Source organism: Mus musculus, chromosome 5, assembly GCF_000001635.26.
Source record: "Mus musculus strain C57BL/6J chromosome 5, GRCm38.p6 C57BL/6J".
NCBI classification, from domain to species: Eukaryota; Metazoa; Chordata; class Mammalia; order Rodentia; family Muridae; genus Mus; species Mus musculus.
In genome coordinates this window covers 109,066,029-109,085,005 of record NC_000071.6, presented here as the reverse complement: position 1 = coordinate 109,085,005, position 18,977 = coordinate 109,066,029, and positions in this window count along the sequence as shown.

The window sequence follows — 18,977 nt, the reverse complement described above, 5'->3', positions numbered from 1 at the left end:
CTGTATAATGCACTTGAACTTTATGTGAAAACACACCATTTCATTATAAAATTAATGTGTTTCATTCACGGAGGGTAATGGTAGTGGAAAAAATTCACACACAAGGCCTATATCACAATAAGGTCAGTGAAGTCTGTGAATATATAAATGACTATAGATGAATAACTTCATAAATGTCATCAAAATAGGAACAACTAAGGATCATTTGGTTTAATATGACACAGATGTACATACAAACACATACACATAATTATTTCTGAACATTAGTTGTTGCTCAGTGTTATTTTCACTCAAAGTATTATTTGTTCCTTTTATTTTTAAGTGTTATTTTGTAGTTTATTTTTGATCGTATAATTTAATTGTTTTTTCTTTATATTTCCTATCTCCAGAACACCATTTATAGCCCCTCCATACACTCCAAAAATGCACATGGCCTCTTATTTCACTAGTGCTTACTGAATGGATATATGTATCTATATATACATATACATTTTGAAATATAAATTGTAGAGATGTGTAAAATTACATGTTTTTGAGTTCTGATGGCTCATTATTTGGTAATACCTGGCCAATATTTCTTCCCTTCCCTGATTATGACAACCTCCTCCATTCCCAGATTTACACTTTCCAGTAAATGGTTGTGTAGGCTAGAAGCTTTGCAAGCTTGCTTACTTCCATGCTGCCATGCAGAGTGCAGTGATCCTTCTTCAGGTCATATTTTGTGGGTCTATTGGTAAGACTTCATGGTCTACCTAAGCTAGTTGTAGAAGATTTATGTTCACAGGCAGCTTCCTCATCCTTTGACTTGCAAGATCTATCCCACCATTTTCTTTACTTTTCCCTAAGCCATGAATGAGGGAAATTTTTGTAAGAGTATACACTTCATTGTTTCTTTCAACTAAGGACTCTGGCAATAACTATCACTCGATCACAACATCTTTAAAAACAAGAAGATTGAAAGAAACTCTGACAAGATTTTCTCAGGAAACCCCCTAAAATCCAAGTGTTCTTTTAATCTGGTTCATTGGAATTTGATGCACTTATCTGCCTGGGTGTAGGCACCAAATGTCACTTCTTAGAAAAATAAATTTAAGAAAATTACATTGAATTGCAAATACCTGATAATCAATCACTTGCTCCATTTCAAAGAAAGGACCTTGGAGTAGATAAAGGTATAGAGATGCAAATTCAGACAATTCTTTCATACTTTAGCTGCTTATTTTCAATTTTTATAACATGTAAGTCAGAATCAATATTAAATTTTCAAATTCTTAGTGCGATGAGAAGGTAGAACCTAATGTAACATGATTCATCACAAATACTGATTATGTCTTTCATTGATTAATATTGAATCATTTCAGTTCATCTTGACCATTATTCAGTGTTGTAATTTTAAGACTAATAATCTATTTTGAAATTTTTAAAGAAATTCAACAGGCATGTAAGTCAGAACTTGCAGCAAACAAAACGGAAAGGTAGATTATAGAATCTATATGTAGAATAGTAAGAAACTGAGTAGTACTGCAGCCCTCTATGCTGTCAGCCACTGAGGGAAAAAGTTGTTTTGGAGGCTGGGGTATTTGAAAAACATGCTGAATCCAGACCTGAGCCCTGATACCTCCCACAAGGCCTCTAGCTCTACCTCTGCTTCTGTGCTTGTGAAAACAATGGAGATGATATAACAGAACACACTCCTTTGGATTATGAGGATATGGGCCTACCACACAGGAGACAACAGTATCTGCTCACTGTGTCCTCAGTGAGTACCTGGATACCTGGGTAAATCCTAGTACAGATGAGGATTTTCCTGGTAACTCTTGAATTTTCAAAATTACAAGTCAAATAGCAATAGAGAAATAGGAGAAACATATGATCTGCATATTGGTGGCATGGAGCTGAAAAGCCACTGGGCCCCTGGAGTTGTTAAAGAAGGAAGACCAGTGTGACAGCACAGTCCTCTTACAGATGCATGAGGAGATGTTCCACAGCCCCTCTGTTCATATTATCTGTCTTCTCTTAAACTCTAACTGAACTCAATTCCATTACCTTCAAACATCTCATTTTCCAACTATGGTGCCTGCAGGCATCACTCCACTATGCTATCCAGACTAACTTCACTTTCTATATTCTAACAGAATTTTCTTTCAGACTTATTTATTTTATCTATGTGAGTACAGTGTCGCTGTCTTCAGACACACCAGAAGAGAGCATCAGATCCCAATAAAGATGGTGGTGAGCCATCGTGTGGATGCTGGGAATTGAACTCAGGACCTCTGGAAGAGCAGTCAATGCTCTTTTTTTTAATTAGGTATTTTATTCATTTACATTTCCAATGCTATCCCAAAAGTCCCCCATACCCTCCCCCTCACTCCCCTACCCACTCACGTCCACTTCTTGGCCCTGGTGTTCCCCTGTACTGAGGCATATGAAGTTTGCAAGACCAATGGGCCTCTCTTTCCAATGATGCCCGACTAGGCCATCTTCTGATACATATGCAGCCAGAGACATGAGCTCTGGGGGGTACTGGTTAGCTCATATTTTTGTTCCACCTATAGGGTTGCAGACCCCTTTAGCTCCTTGGGTACTTTCTCTAGCTCCTCCATTGGGGGCACTGTGATCCATCCAATAGCTGTCTGTGAGCATCCACTTCTGTGTTTGCTAGGCCCCAGCATAGCCTTATAAGAGACAGAAAAATCTTGCTTGTATATGCAATGGTGTCAGCGTTTGGAGGCTGATTATGGGATGGATCCCTGGATATGGCAGTCTCTAGATGGTCCATCCTTTCATCTCAGCTCCAAACTTTGTCTCTGTAACTCCTTCCATGGGTGTTTTGTTCCCAATTCTAAGAAGGGTGAAGTGACCACATTTTGGCCTTCGTTCTTCTTGAGTCAGTCAGTGCTCTTAACTGCTGAGCAATCTCCTCAGCCACCTAAGTTCAGGTTCTTGAACTCAACTTTAACTACAGGAAATTTTTAAATGTGTCAAGTGGCATGATTTGAAAAATATCAAATTACTAAAACCCTAAGAACAAACAGGCAATAGAGAGACATCCACAGACAATTCAGAAAGGAACTTAAATAATTTTAATTTTGATAGAAAATTGTCAGAGACCATCCCATGAGAAAGTGAGCCCTTCACAATCTCCCTAACAGGCCAAATGGCCTGGTGCTAAGAGCTAGTTATCACCCCCTTTCTCCCTATTCCCTTCCTGGCACCTAAGGCTGTAAAAGCTGAATTATAGTCCCCTCTTCCCTATCTCTTCCTGAACTCCCATGCCATCCAAGGACATGAGTTATGCCTGAGCCCAGCCTGACACCCAAGGCTGTCAAGGAGGATAGATATTCCAGAGATAAGATCCAGAGTGCCCACTGCCTGGTGCCTGATTTCGGCCCCCATGTCAGCAGATGCCCACTTCTTTGTATAATTCTCCCTCGACCTCTCCCATATTCCCTGAGATGTATGCTTTAAAAAGAAGGCACCTCAGCATAATAAACAAGACCTCGATAGGTACCCTTCCTGGTCTCCTATTCCTCTTTCTTCCTCCCATCTCCTTCCAGGTTTGCGGTCCCCCTCACACCCACGAATAACTGAATCCCATGGGACGAGATTAGAAAATAGGGAAACAGATGAATATAATGGCGATTTTAACTATTGCAATCTTTAAAAAGCACATATACACTAATGTACACACACAAATCAGAAACTACAAGATCTGAAAGTAGGAACACATGAAATGAGTTCAACAGAACAGGAGGAGAAGAAATAAGTGAAAGACTCTGTGTACCAAATTAGAAGTGGCATCAACAGAAAAGGTAATGAAAAGCCAGAAAAGAATGTGAGAGATGGAGGTGCCAGGCAGGTGAATATACCTGAAACCCACATGGAAAGACAAAAGTAATAGATGCACTATGAAAAGAGGTGTGGGAACTCATGAAACTGAAAGATCTCAGTGTGCTCAGAGGAGGGTGCTGTGGGAGGCCACACCAAGGGCACCACAGTCCAAGTGCTAAAGCCCATCCCCAGAGCCTTCTCTATAATCACCAATTCATATCTGGATATTCCAGATAATGTATTAACATAATCCTTAATATTTATTGTTTAAATCCCCTTAGTGATATGATTGTGTTATATGCTTATTTTTTTTTGTTATGAAATGTTATGAGCCCCTTTAAATTCTATTCAGAGCCAAATCAAACTTTACTTACATTTTCTGTGTGAACACACCAAGGAAAGTTCAGATATGCCTATGTTGTTTGGGTGTTAACAAACACTCTATGTTCTCATATCCTTGCTCCACTGAAATAAAAATCCTACAAAGCCGGTGAAAATCCTAAGCTATCCAGGCTATATAAATGATGGCAAAAGCAGTATCTAACATACCATGAAAAGAAGTGATAATCAAAAATATACTCGCTAAATAAATCTTTTTTAAAAAGGAAAGAAATATACTCCCATCTTAATGTTGAAGTTAATAGTAAAATGCAAATGGGCATCTAAAATGACCTGGAATCTGTGAAACCTTCCACTAAGTCCCATACATAAAGCAAGAGCATATTTGAGCTGTGTGCTATGTCTCCTTCCATATCTTAACACTGGTTCTCTCACAGCAATGTACCCATTCAGAAAGTTGAGGAGATGAGCCAGTCATCAAAGGATGTTTTTCTCATTAAAGCTAAACACACACCACAAAGGGACTGAAAAATCTACCACTTTACAAACAGAGAAAATACTTTAAATTCACTGTGACTGTCTAATAGCTGGTGACACTGAGCCATTTCAGTTATCAGGGGACAAAGTGTCCCTGGAGAGAAAAGCACCCGGTGTGTCCCTGACTTGCTGCAGGTTTTTTTTTCAAGGTTGGCTCCCACTACCAGAACTTCATCTCTAATGTTACAAACATGGCTTCTGAGTTCCTGCTCTAAGTGTGATGGACAAGTTCGCATGCCTTCATCTCTAATCCATTAAAGAATGGAAAGACGTTTGAGGAGCACAAGCCTATGCTGGAAGTGGAGAGAGGGACAATACAGGACTTGACAACTAAAAGAACTACAGCAAGCTCAGCATAAGAAAGCCTTGCCTGGAGACTCCTATGATACATTCTGTGTATTCCAAGTTGTTTCCCTTAGTTTTACTTAACAGTGCTCCTTAACAATAAATTAGAGGTAGTTCTCTGTGGGAAGAAACTGAAGACATCTTTAATGGTACATAGGGAGGACAGGGTATTCCTCTGGCCTAGTGAGTTCCTTGGAGATCTTTTCTCATTTCTTTTTCCTCTTTGAAATGAAAAGGTTTATTTTTTTTGTTTTTATTTTGATTCTCTGTGTATATTGGAGGGAGCAGTATAAGTGCATAGCTGTGGTTCCCTGCTGTGGCCAGAAGAAGGTATCAGATCATGAGAGGCAGCAATTACAGGTGCTGGGAAGTGAACTCCATTACTCTGGAAAGGCAAGAAAAAGCTCAACCACAGAGCCTTCTCTCTTGCCTACTCTTCTTTTCATCCTTCCTTTCATTTTCTAAAAATGAAGCAGGTAGTTACTTCTAAAAAGGAAACACTGGGAGACAAGGCTTGTTGGAAAGACTAATGATCATTCATAAAAACAGACTACTAAAGAAAAAACACTGCAGGGCATGGAGAACACATGAGTATTCCCTTCCTTTGAAAGGGGTTCTGGGGCCTCAGCCTCAGCAGCAGCGGTCGCCATCTTGGTTCCGGGACTCAGCAGAACTTAGGAAATTAGTCTGAACAGGTTAGAGGGTGCGCCAGAGAACAGGACAGCTTCTGGGACAGGCGGAAGCACAGAGCCGCTGAGGCAGCACCCGTTGCAGGCTGCAGACAGCCGGCCACCGTCCGGACCAGAGGACAGGTGTCCGCCTGGCTCGGGAGGCAGCCTCAGCCTCAGGAGCAGCGGTCGCCATCTTGGTTCCAGGACGCCCTGGAGCTTAGGAATTTAGTCTGCACAGCTGAGAGTCTGCAACACAGAAGCTGACAGCTTCTGGGAACTGCCAAAGCAACACAGCTTCTGAGAAAGGCCCTGTTTTGGGCCTTCTTCTTTGACCAGGAGGAGGTCCAAAAACAAGATATCTGCGCACCTTCCCTGTAAGAGAGCTTGCCAGCAGAGAGTGCTCTGAGCACTGAAACTCAGAGGAGAGAATCTGTCTCCCAGGTCTGCTGAGAGACGGTAACAGAATCACCAGAAGAACAATCTCTAAACAGAGTCAACTATAACTACTAACTCCAGAGATTACCAGATGGCGAAAGGTAAACGTAGGAATCCTACTAACAGGAACCAAGACCACTCACCATCATCAGAACCCAGCACTCCCACTTTGCCCAGTCCAGGGCACCCCAACACACCCGAAAACCTAGACCTAGATTTAAAAGCATATCTCATGATGATGGTAGAGGACATCAAGAAGGACTTTAATAAATCACTTAAAGAAATACAGGAGAACACTGCTAAAGAGTTACAAGTCCTTAAAAAAAAACAGGAAAACACAGCCAAACAGGTAGAAGTCCTTATAGAAAAACAGGAAAACACATCCAAACAGGTGATGGAAATGAACAAAACCATACTAGACCTAAAAAGGGAAGTAGACACAATAAAGAAAACGCAAAGTGAGGCAACACTGGAGATAGAAACCCTCGGAAAGAAATCTGGAACCATAGATTTGAGCATCAGCAACAGAATACAAGAAATGGAAGAGAGAATCTCAGGTGCAGAAGATTCCATAGAGAACATTGGCACAACAATCAAAGAAAATGGAAAATGCAAAAAGATCCTAACTCAAAATATCCAGGAAATCCAGGACACAATGAGAAGACCAAACCTAGGGATAATAGGAGTGGATGAGAATGAAGATTTTCAACTCAAAGGACCAGCAAACATCTTCAACAAAATTATTGAAGAAAAATTTCCAAATATAAAGAAAGAGATACCTATGAACATACAAGAAGCCTACAGAACTCCAAATAGACTGGACCAGAAAAGAAATTCCTCCCGACACATAATAATCAGAACAACAAATGCACTAAATAAAGATAGAATACTAAAAGCAGTAAGGGAAAAAGGTCAAGTAACATACAAAGGCAAGCCTATCAGAATTACACCAGATTTTTCACCAGAGACTATGAAAGCCAGAAGAGCCTGGACAGATGTTATACAGACAGTAAGAGAACACAAATTCCAGCCCAAGATACTATACCCAGCCAAACTCTCAATTACCATAGATGGAGAAACCAAAGTATTCCACGACAAAACCAAATTCACACATTATCTCTCCACGAATCCAGCCCTTCAAAGGGTAATAACAGAAAAAAACCAATACAAGAATGGGAACAACGCCCTAGAAAAAACAAGAAGGTAATTCCTCAACAAACCTAAAAGAAGACAGCCACAAGAACAGAATGCCAACTTTAACAACAAAAATAACAGGAAGCAACAATTACTTTTCCTTAATATCTCTTAACATACATGGTCTCAACTCCTCAATAAAAAGACATAGACTAACAAACTGGCTACACAAACAAGACCCAACATTTTGCTGCTTACAGGAGACACATCTCAGAGAAAAAGATAGACACTACCTCAGAATAAAAGGCTGGAAAAAAATTTTCCAAGCAAATGGTATGAAGAAACAAGCTGGAGTAGCCATCCTAATATCTGATAAGATTGACTTCCAACCCAAAGTCATCAAAAAACACAAGGAGGGGCACTTCGTTCTCATCAAGGGTAAAATCCTCCAAGAGGAACTCTCACTTCTGAATATCTATGCTCCAAATACAAGGGCAGCCACATTCATTAAAGAAACTTTAGTAAAGCTCAAAGCACACATTGCACCTCACACAATAATAGTGGGAGACTTCAACACACCACTTTCACCAATGGACAGATCATGGAAACAGAAACTAAACAGGGACACACTGAAACTAACAGAAGTGATGAAACAAATGGATCTGACAGATATCTACAGAACATTTCATCCTAAAACAAAAGGATATACCTTCTCAGCACCTCATGGTACCTTCTCCAAAATTGACCACATAATAGGTCACAAAACAGGCCTCAACAGATTCAAAAATATTGAAATTGTCCCATGTATCCTATCAGATCACCATGCACTAAGGATGATCTTCAATAACAACAACAAAAAAAAATAACAGAAAGCCAACACTCACATGGAAACTGAACAACACTCTTCTCAATGATACCTTGGTCAAGGAAGGAATAAAGAAAGAAATTAAAGACTTTTTAGAGTTTAATGAAAATGAAGCCACAACGTACCCAAACCTTTGGGACACAATGAAAGCATTCCTAAGAGGGAAACTCATAGCTCTGAGTGCCTCCAAGAAGAAACAGGAGAGAGCACATACTAGCAGCTTGACAACACATCTAAAAGCTCTAGAAAAAAAGGAAGCAAATTCACCCAAGAGGAGTAGACGGCAGGAAATAATCAAACTCAGGGGTGAAATCAACCAAGTGGAAACAAGAAGAACTATTCAAAGAATTAACCAAACGAGGAGTTGGTTCTTTGAGAAAATCAACAAGATAGATAAACCCTTAGCTAGACTCACTAAAGGGCACAGGGACAAAATCCTAATTAACAAAATCAGAACTGAAAAGGGAGACATAACAACAGATCCTGAAGAAATCCAAAACACCATCAGATCCTTCTACAAAAGGCTATACTCAACAAAACTGGAAAACCTGGACGAAATGGACAAATTTCTGGACAGATACCAGGTACCAAAGTTGAATCAGGATCAAGTTGACCTTCTAAACAGTCCCATATCCCCTAAAGAAATAGAAGCAGTTATAAATAGTCTCCTAGCCAAAAAAAGCCCAGGACCAGACGGGTTTAGTGCAGAGTTCTATCAGACCTTCAAAGAAGATCTAATTCCAGTTCTGCACAAACTATTTCAAAAAATAGAAGTAGAAGGTACTCTACCCAACTCATTTTATGAAGCCACTATTACTCTGATACCTAAACCACAGAAAGACCCAACAAAGATAGAGAACTTCAGACCAATTTCTCTTATGAATATCGATGCAAAAATCCTCAATAAAATTCTCGCTAACCGAATCCAAGAACACATTAAAGCAATCATCCATCCTACCAAGTAGGTTTTATTCCAGGGATGCAGGGATGGTTTAATATACGAAAATCCATCAATGTAATCCATTATATAAACAAACTCAAAGACAAAAACCACATGATCATCTCGTTAGATGCAGAAAAAGCATTTGACAAGATCCAACACTCATTCATGATAAAAGTTCTGGAAAGATCAGGAATTCAAGGCCCATACCTAAACATGATAAAAGCAATCTACAGCAAACCAGTAGCCAACATCAAAGTAAATGGAGAGAAGCTGGAAGCAATCCCACTAAAATCAGGGACTAGACAAGGCTGCCCACTTTCTCCCTACCTTTTCAATATAGTACTTGAAGTATTAGCCAGAGCAATTCGACAACAAAAGGAGATCAAGGGGATACAAATTGGAAAGGAGGAAGTCAAAATATCACTTTTTGCAGATGATATGATAGTATATATAAGTGACCCAAAAATTCCACCAGAGAACTCCTAAGCCTGATAAACAGCTTCGATGAAGTAGCTGGATATAAAATTAACTCAAACAAGTCAATGGCCTTTCTCTACACAAAGAATAAACAGGCTGAGAAAGAAATTAGGGAAACAACACCCTTCTCAATAGTCACAAATAATATAAAATATCTTGGCGTGACTCTAACTAAGGAAGTGAAAGATCTGTATGATAAGAACTTCAAGTCTCTGAAGAAAGAAATTAAAAAGATCTCAGAAGATGGAAAGATCTCCCATGCTCCTGGATTGGCAGGATCAACATTGTAAAAATGGCTATCTTGCCAAAAGCAATCTACAGATTCAATGCAATCCCCATCAAAATTCCAACTCAATTCTTCAACGAATTAGAAGGAGCAATTTGCAAATTCATCTGGAATAACAAAAATCCTAGGATAGCAAAAACTCTTCTCAAGGATAAAAGAACCTCTGGTGGAATCACCATGCCTGACCTAAAGCTTTACTACAGAGCAATTGTGGTAAAAACTGCATGGTACTGGTATAGAGACAGACAAGTAGACCAATGGAATAGAATTGAAGACCCAGAAATGAACCCACACACCTATGGTCACTTGATCTTCGACAAGGGAGCTAAAACCATCCAGTGGAAGAAAGACAGCATTTTCAACAATTGGTTTTGGCACAACTGGTTGTTATCATGTAGAAGAATGCAAATTGATCCATACTTATCTCCTGTACTAAGGTCAAATCTAAATGGATCAAAGAACTTCACATAGAACCAGAGACACTGAAACTTATAGAGGAGAAAGTGGGGAAAAGCCTTGAAGATATGGGCACAGGGGAAAAATTCCTGAACAGAACAGCAATGGCTTGTGCTGTAAGATCGAGAATTGACAAATGGGACCTAATGAAACTCCAAAGTTTCTGCAAGGCAAAAGACACCGTCAATAAGACAAAAAGACTACCAACAGATTGGGAAAGGATCTTTACCTATCCTAAATCAGACAGGGGACTAAGATCCAACATATATAAAGAACTCAAGAAGGTGGACTTCAGAAAATCAAATAACCCCATTAAAAAATGGGGCTCAGAACTGAACAAAGAATTCTCACCTGAGGAATACCGAATGGCAGAGAAGCACCTGGAAAAATGTTCAACATCCTTAATCATCAGGGAAATGCAAATCAAAACAACCCTGAGATTCCACCTCACACCAGTCAGAACGGCTAAGATAAAAATTTCAGGTGACAGCAGATGCTGGCGAGGATGTGGAGAAAGAGGAACACTCCTCCATTGTTGGTGGGATTGCAGGCTTGTACAACCACTCTGGAAATCTGTCTGGCGGTTCCTCAGAAAATTGGACATAGTACTACCGGAGGATCCAGCAATACCTCTCCTGGGCATATATCCAGAAGATGCCCCAACTGGTAAGAAGGACACATGCTCCACTATGTTCATAGCAGCCTTATTTATAATAGCCAGAAGCTGGAAAGAACCCAGATGTCCCTCAACAGAGGAATGGATACAGAAAATATGGTACATCTACACAATGGAGTACTACTCAGCTATTAAAAAGAATGAATTTATGAAATTCCTAGCCAAATGGATGGACCTGGAGGGCATCATCCTGAGTGAGGTAACACATTCCCAAAGGAACTCACACAATATGTACTCACTGATAAGTGGATATTAGCCCAAAACCTAGGATACCCATGATATAAGATACAATTTCCTAAACACATGAAACTCAAGAAAAATGAAGACTGAAGTGTGGACACTATGCCCCTCCTTAGAAGTGGGAACAAAACACCCTTGGAAGGAGTTACAGAGACAAAGTTTGGAGCTGAGATGAAAGGATGGACCATGTAGAGACTGCCATATCCAGGGATCTACCTAATAATCAGCATCCAAACGCTGACACCATTGCATACACTAGCAAGATTTTATCGAAAGGACCCAGATGTAGCTGTCTCTTGTGAGACTATGCCGGGGCCTAGCAAACACAGAAGTGGATGCTCACTGTCAGCTAATGGATGGATCACAGGGCTCCCAATGGAGGAGCTAGAGAAAGTACCCAAGGAGCTAAAGGTATCTGCAACCCTATAGGTGGATCAACATTATGAACTAACCAGTACCCCGGAGCTCTTGACTCTAGCTGCACATGTATCAAAAGATGGCCTAGTCGGCCATCACTGGAAAGAGAGGCCCATTGGACCCGAAAACTTTATATGCCCCAGTACAGGGGAACGCCAGGGCCAAAAAGGGGGAGTGGGCGGGTAGGGGAGTGGTGTGGGTGGGTATGGGGGACTTTTGGTATAGCATTGGAAATGTAAATGAGCTAAATACCTAATAAAAATATGGGAAAAAAAGAAAGAAAGGGGTTCTGATAGCATCCTATCCCCCTGCATAAGTACAACATGGCTTTTAAGTACAAGAGAAAAGTGGCATAATAAATAAATATTGCTCAATCTCCAGTAAGACAGACCTCATTCCTTACTCTACTGGAGATCTCTCTGCTCCCAGCTGTGCCCTCAATTTGGAGCTCTCAGGAGCAGAATCCTGATTCAAGGATTCAAGTATCAGTGATTTGCTGAGGAAAGGCTCCCAGACAGAAGGGCAGATACTGAGAAGCAAATTCAGATCCACTGACACCCATCCTGAATCTTGAGGAAGCATAGGAACGTGGCATAACAACTTACCTATGACCCAGCAATTCCACTCCTAAATGTGTAACCCAGAGAACTGAAAGAGGGTCCTACACAGAACCTTAGGCGCCATTGTTCACAGCAACAGTCAATAGTCATAGAAGAAGATAGGTAAATGCATGGACAAAATTAATAATTTTGACTATAGGAATCTTTAAGAAACAAATATGCATACAAAGCTGGGAAGCACAATATCTGAAACTAGTAAAACATGGAGTGGATTCCATAGAAAACAGCAAGAAGAGATTAGTAAAGGAGGATGTATTACCAAAGTAGAATAGCCCTCAAACACAAAAGGAATGTGAGATCAGACAAAAAGTGTAAGAGCTATGGAAAAGTGTTTCCTTTACTCCACGTGTTTGGAAGCTCTTGTCATGCTGTGAGCATAGTGGCAAAGCACGTTGTTCCACAGGTGAAAGTGTGTGGAAACCTCTGTCCCAGGAGTTGTTTGCTCAGTCTAGACTGACCCCTCTCCCAAATTTTCTCCTCCCATAACTAATGCCTCCCTTCTGACATCTGCTGGCCACACAGGGCATGACAGCTCCGTTCTTTTTTCCTGCTTGCCTGAGGCATGGAGTGGAGTGGCATGTAGTTAGGGATAGAGGAATCTGGACAAAGGCAAGCAGAAATTACCCTCCACTTCTTGTAATGCAACATTACTGTAATGCTGGGATTTTAAAATGAGGATCACACTGGCATTCATCAATTCAAAATTCTGCATTTAGCGATAATTTTAGTGAACCAAAACCACGTAGCTAAACACTATTCTAGGCTTATTACCTATAGGCCAAAAATTATTTTTTAAAAGAGAAATAAAATGGGTCCTGCTCTCTATTGCCTCAAAGGTTTTAGCTGAATGCAAATTTTGTTACCAAAATGCATGCACAAAAGCAAATATACTGACAAGGGCAGTTCCATGGGAGCTGTTGTTGGAATGAAAATTTAAAAGGTCTACAAAAATAAGTTGTGGCCACTGACAGAGCAGTGGCACTCTAACCATTCCAGCAAGCCTCGGGGAGGGGCAGAATTTGGAGATAGAAAAAATGTTAACCCTGACTCCTTACACAGCGAGGCACTGGGTGAACCTCAACAGAAAAGATGCACCAAGAACCAGTTGCTTCTGAGAATGGCAAATACACAACAAATTTCTAGTGGTCATGTACTTGGAAAGTTATTGTCCTCATTCAAAAAATGTGTCTGTTTTTTCCAGGACCCTTCAATTACCTCAACAGAAGTACTTTGTCACCTTTTTGGCCCTACTATTTAAATTGTCTAATGTTCCAATATACTTGAAAAATAATGTGTTCTGCTGTCAGTAGACTCTGTTGGTGATGCAGTGCTTCTGTTTCCTTGTTGATTTTATCCACTTTATCTGAGCTAACAATCCAGAATGACCTATCTTTTACTTCTTAAATTACCAGGAACATTATGCTCAAAATTATTTTCTCATAGACTGCATTATAATTGGGTTTTTAAAGTCCATTCCTGCCAGGTGGTGGTGGCCCACACCTTTAATCCCAGCACTTGGGAGGCAGAGGCAGGTGGATTTCTGAGTTCAAGGCCAGTCTGGTCTACAAAGTGAGAAACCTATACAGAGTCTATACAGAGAAACCCTGTCTTGAAAAAAAAAAGTCCATTCCTACAATCTTTGTCTAATCCTTGTTTAGACTATATTACATACTGTATTAGTCAGGGTTCTCTAGAGTCACAGAACTTATGGATAGTCTCTAGATAGTAAAGGAATTTATTGATGACTTACAGTCGGCAGCCCAATTCCCAACAATGATTCAGTCGCAGCTGTGAATGGAAGTCCAAGGATCTAGCAGTTACTCAGTCTCACGCAGCAAGCAGGCGAAGGAGCAATAGCAAGAGCTAGACTCCCTTCTTCCAATGTCCTTATATTGTCTCCAGCAGAAGGTGTAGCCCAGATTAAAGGTGTGTTCCACCACACCTTTAATCCCAGATGAAAGGCGTAGCCCAGATTAAAGGTGTGTTCCTTAAACTCGGAGATTCAATCTTCTGGAATCCATAGCCACTATGGCTCAAGATCTTCAAACCAAGATCCAGATAAGGATCTCCAAGCCTCCAGATAAGGGTCACTGGTGAGCCTTCCAATTCTGGATTGTAGTTCATTCCAAATATAGTCAAGTTGACAACCAGGAATAGCCACTACAATCCACCCCTTGTCAACTTGACACAAATAATATCTCATGTTCACATGAAACAATAACAAGGTTGTAAATATGCCTAACATGATATAACTATCCCTCGTACAATCGTAAACGCATTAGTAAATTTACAATGGGCATTCATATTACTTTATAATCCTCGTTTCTGCAACTGGTTACGTGGCCTTAATTGGTATTTATAACTACCTTCCTCTACTACCCATTCTGTATTTCCTTCTCCTTCAGCCAGCACCTCAGCAGGTCTTGGCTCTTTTCCTGGAGGATTGACCCATACCTTCATTCCTGATGGGTCTGAGTCCTTTGTCATCCTGCTTGGATTAGGCTGTTGTAGTTTCCCATTGACTTTAATCACAGGACATGGTAGAACTAAGAGACGCCCTAAGGGGTCTCCTACACTCCAGACATAATCTTGCTTACCACCATTGTGAAGAGGTAATCCAATTTCCCCATGGTAATCTGGATCTATCACCCCTCCTAACACTGTTATTCCTTTTTTAGCCTGTTGGTTTAAGGGCATTAGAAGCCCAAAATGACCAGGGGGAAGTCTGAGCTTCCAGTTCAATGGAACGTTTGTTGTAGCTCCTGGTAGGAGCATTCCCCTCTCTGGAGCCAAAACTTCTAGGCCAGCAGAACCTAGAGTTATGGGGACAGGAAGCAAAAATTTTCCTAGAGGGTCATTAGGAGTAATAGTAAGTGGAACTATTCCCTTTTCCACCCCTTGATTCCTGGACCCATGAATCCTGGCTATGGGTGAAACTGTACCATATATCGAGCGCTGATTCAAAGCATATACTGCCTTCTGAAGAACTCTGCCCCAGCCTTCCAAGCTGTTACCACCTAATTGGCGCTGTAACTGCGTCTTCAAAAGGCCATTCCATCTTTCTATCAGCCCAGCTGCTTCAGGATGATGGGGAATGTGGTAAGACCAGTGAATTCCATGATCGTGAGCCCACTGTCGTACTTCTCTGGCTGTGAAATGAGTTCCTTGGTCAGAAGCAATACTGTGTGGAATACCATGACGATAGATGAGGCATTCTGTCAGTCCGTGAATGGTGGTTTTAGCAGAGGCATTACGTGCAGGAAAGGCAAATCCATAACCAGAATAAGTATCTACTCCAGTAAGAACAAAACGCTGTCCTTTCCACGAAGGAAGTGGTCCAATGTAGTCAACCTGCCACCAGGTTGCTGGCTGGTCACCTCGAGGAATGGTGCCATATCTGGGGCTCAGTGTTGGTTTCTGCTGTTGGCAGATCTGGCAATCAGCAGCAGCTGTAGCCAGGTCAGCCTTGGTGAGTGGAAGCCCATGTTGCTGAGCCCAAGCATAACCTCCATCTCGACCACCATGGCCACTTTGTTCATGTGCCCATTGAGCAATGACAGGGATGGCTGGGGAGAGAGGCTGATTGTCCACAGAACGGGTCATCTTATCCACTTGATTATTGAACTCCTCCTCAGCTGAAGTCACCTTTTGGTGAGCATTTACATGGGACACAAATATCTTCACATCCTTTGCCCATTTGGAGAGATCTATCCACATACTTCTTCCCCAGATGTCTTTCTCACCAATTTTCCAATTGTGATCTTTCCAAGTGCCTGACCATCCAGCCAATCCATTGGCTACAGCCCATGAGTCAGTGAATAATCGTACATCTGGCCATTTCTTCTTGCAAACAAACTGTAATACCATGTGTACTGCACGAAGTTCTGCCCACTGTGAAGATTTCCCTTCACCTGTGTCTTTCAAGGTTGTCCCAGAAAGGGGTTGTAATGCTGCAGCTGTCCACTTCTGGGTGGTGCCTGCATAACGTGCAGAGCCATCAGTAAACCAGGCTCTAGTCTTCTCCTCTTCGGTCAGTTGATCATAGGGAACACCCCATGAGGCTATAGGTGCATGCTTGGCAGCAGATGGCATTGTAACAGGAATAGAAACCATAGGCATTTGAGCAACTTCTTCATGTAACTTGCTTGTGCCTTCAGGACCTGCTCTGGCCCGATCACGTATATACCACTTCCATTTGATAATAGACTGCTGCTGTGCACGTCCCACTTTATGACTTGCAGGGTCTGATAGTACCCAGCTCATGATGGGTAGTTCAGGTCGCATAGTGACTTGGTGTCCTATTGTCAGACGTTCAGTTTCCACTAAGGCCCAATAGCAGGCCAAGAGCTGTTTTTCAAAGGGAGAATAGTTGTCTGCAGATGATGGTAGAGCTTTGCTCCAAAATCCCAAAGGCCTTTTCTGTGATTCACCTACAGGGGCCTGCCAGAGGCTCCAAACAGCATCTCTATCAGCCACAGACACCTCAAGTACCATCGGGTCTGCTGGGTCATATGGTCCAAGTGGTAGAGCAGCCTGCACAGCAGCCTGGACCTGTTGAAGGGCCTTCTCCTGTTCCAGGCCCCACACAAAGCTAGCAGCTTTCCGAGTCACTTGGTAAATAGGCCTAAGTAACACACCCAAGTGAGGGATGTGTTGTCTCCAGAATCCAAATAGACCCACTAAACGTTGTGCTTCTTTCTTGGTTGTAGGAGGGGCCAGGTGCAATAACTTATCTTTCACCTTAGAAGGAATATCTCTGCATGCCCCACACCACTGGACTCCTAAGAATTTCACTGAGGTAGATGGTCCTTGAATTTTGGTTGGATTTATTTCCCATCCTCTGATACGCATATGTGTTACCAATGAGTCCAAAGTGGTTGCTACTTCCTGCTCACTTGGTCCAATCAGCATAATGTCATCAATATAGTGCACCAATGTGATATTTTGTGGAAGATCCAAACGATCAAGATCCCTTCTTACTAAATTATGACACAGGGCAGGAGAGTTAATATATCCTTGAGGCAAAACTGTGAAGGTATACTGTTGGCCTTGCCAACTGAAAGCAAATTGCTTCTGGTGGTCCTTATGGACAGGTACTGAGAAGAAGGCATTTGCCAGATCAATAGCCGCATACCAGGTGCCAGGAGATGTGTTAATTTGCTCAAGTAACGAAACTACATCTGGTACAGCAGCTGCAATTGGAGTTACCACCTGATTTAGTTTTCGATAATCAACTGTCATTCTCCATGATCCATCTGTTTTCTGCACTGGCCAGATAGGAGAGTTAAACGGAGATGTGGTGGGAACCACCACCCCTGCACCTTTCAAGTCCTTGATAGTGGCAGTAATTTCTGCAATTCCTCCAGGAATACGATACTGTTTTTGATTCACTATTTTCTTTGGCAGAGGCAACTCTAAAGGCTTCCATTTTGCCTTTCCAACCATAATAGCCCTCACTCTACAGTTCAGAGAACCAATATGAGAATTCTGCCAATTTCTGAGTATATCTATCCCAATTATACATTCTGGAACTGGGGAAATCACCACAGAATGTGTCCGGGGACCTACTGGACCTACTGTGAGTCGGACATCAGTCAAAACTCCATTAATCACCTGCCCTCCATAAGCCCCTACTTTAACTGGAGGGCCACAATGTTTCTTGGGATCCCCTGGGATCAGTGTCAACTCAGAACCAGTATCCAGCAGACCCCGAAAAGTCTGATTATTTCCTTTTCCCCAGTGTACAGTTACCCTTGTAAAAGGCCGTAGGTCCCTCTGGGGAAGAACTGGAGAAAGGGTAACAGCAAAACCTTTGAGTGTCTTATCAAGATCCTTCCTCAGCGGAACCTGGCCACCCCTTCATTCAAGGGGTTCTGGATCTGCAAACTGTCTCAAGTCTGGAAATTGATTCACTGGCCGAGATTGCTGTTTACCACGATCTAATGTAGCCTTTCTTTCATTTGGCTGTTTACCACGATCTAATGTAGCCTTTCTTTCATTTGTTTGAGAATTTTTCTGCTTATACAGATCAAACAAATATGCAGTAGGCTTCCTATGTATTTCATTCCTGGAAACACCATGATTGGTTAGCCAGTACCAAAGGTCCAACCGAGTCATGCCATTATAAATTTCACCTCTCCTGTGCTGACCATTACTGGGTATGTTATTATAAACATTCTTTTGTCTACGCTGTCCATTATAATAACTAGAATCACCTTGTCTCCGGCGATTCAATGCTGCCACCTGGCCCTTGTTACCTCGGAATCCAACTAAACCCAGTGAATTTAATTCATCTAATTGAGAAGAAGCATCTCCAATGCTAAGATCTGGCACAAGGAAAAGGGAAAGAACAAAACCCTTCAAATGTGCTGGTGCCCCTCTCACCAATTTGCGTCTTATAGAGCTAGTGAAAGGCATGTCTTCTGGACCTTCCCATTGTGGACAATTATGCTTTACACAATATATCCACTCTAGCATTGCAATTTCCCTAAGTCTTAAAATCCCTTCATCAACACTAAGCCACGGAATATCAGGCATCTCCAAGTCATTTCCAGTAGGCCATCTTTTGATAAACACCTCAGCCAACCATTCAAACAAACTTTTGACACCTTTTTTAACCATGCGAGCTTCCGTATTAAACCTAGAATCTCTACTCAGAGGACCCATGTCAATAAACTCAGCCTGCTCTAGTTTTATGTTCCTTCC